Raw genomic sequence first — 1,001 nt, 5'->3', positions numbered from 1 at the left:
GTGATTGCTGGGAATTGAACTCAGGACCTTTGGTATAGCTGTCAGTGCTCTTAACTGCTGAGCATCTCTCCAGGCTTCACGTCCTGATGTTGGGGAGCCTGGAGATTGGTGGGCTGCCGGCTGGGGCAGAAGGGAGGAAAGGGGTGCTCTCCTCTGCTCAGGGACAGCAGCAGGTTCCTAGCTTTGTGAGCTGTCACTCATGCTGGGGTGTGTTTTTGTGATGCAGTAGTTTTTTGAGTCATTTCTGCTCTTGTAAGAAATGACTTTATTTTCTCATTTCCTGGTTGTATCCTGCTGTTTTTTGTTCTTTTATAAGAAAATATAAAAGATTTTTAAAATGTCCTATCTAAAATATATGATTTTTAAAATTAAATTTTAATTAAAAATTTAAAAGTATAAATTTTAATTAAAAATTAAAAGAAACACCTTGAACATGAATCCCAACTCTTGGGAGGCAGAGACAGACAAATCCCTGTGAGTTTGAGGCTAATCTTTTCTATATAATAAGTTTCAGGACAGCCCAATCTACATACAACTATCCTATCTCAAAAAATGAATGGAAAAAAAATGTTAGCTCTGAACATTGCATTGAACATCTGCATTCTGAATTCTATATGGTAATAATAGCCATTCTAAAAGTATAAAGTTTCACATTATATTTTATATTTTATTATTAAATATAAACATTTATAATATCCACTTATCTTCTACTTAAAAAAAAAGATAAAAGATAGAAACTGTGACAGGGTTGAAACAGGGAGAACAGTTGGCTTCATATCCTCTTTTATGACTCAAATGCTCGTTTCCTGTGCTCAGTCCTTCCTCATCACCCAGTGTGTGTTTCTGTTTTTGTTCTCCATTCTTCATATTATACTGTGCGCACATGCATGTCTACACACTGTGGGCTAGGATCTCCAGAGGAAAGAAAACATGTACGCTTGGTTTTGTTCTGGGGTTGTGTCACCGTGATTAATACTATATGTTCTAAGTTTTTTGTTTTT

General features: G+C 36.0%; 1 protein-coding gene and 1 long non-coding RNA gene across 3 annotated transcripts in view; one reads left to right on the top strand and one right to left on the bottom strand.

Moving 5' to 3' along the window:
* Positions 1 to 1,001, top strand: part of Yaf2 (YY1 associated factor 2) — a 57,251-nt gene that overhangs the window by 52,518 nt on the left and 3,732 nt on the right. The gene's annotated exons all lie outside the window — the stretch shown is intronic.
* The window catches only part of LOC116078296, a 9,829-nt gene that overhangs the window by 8,379 nt on the left and 449 nt on the right, over positions 1 to 1,001 (bottom strand). The gene's annotated exons all lie outside the window — the stretch shown is intronic.

This window comes from Mastomys coucha, unplaced genomic scaffold, assembly GCF_008632895.1.
Source record: "Mastomys coucha isolate ucsf_1 unplaced genomic scaffold, UCSF_Mcou_1 pScaffold11, whole genome shotgun sequence".
Classification (NCBI taxonomy): domain Eukaryota; kingdom Metazoa; phylum Chordata; class Mammalia; order Rodentia; family Muridae; genus Mastomys; species Mastomys coucha.
The sequence above is the reverse complement of the archived record's forward strand: the minus strand, read 5'-3'. Positions and strand labels throughout refer to the sequence as shown.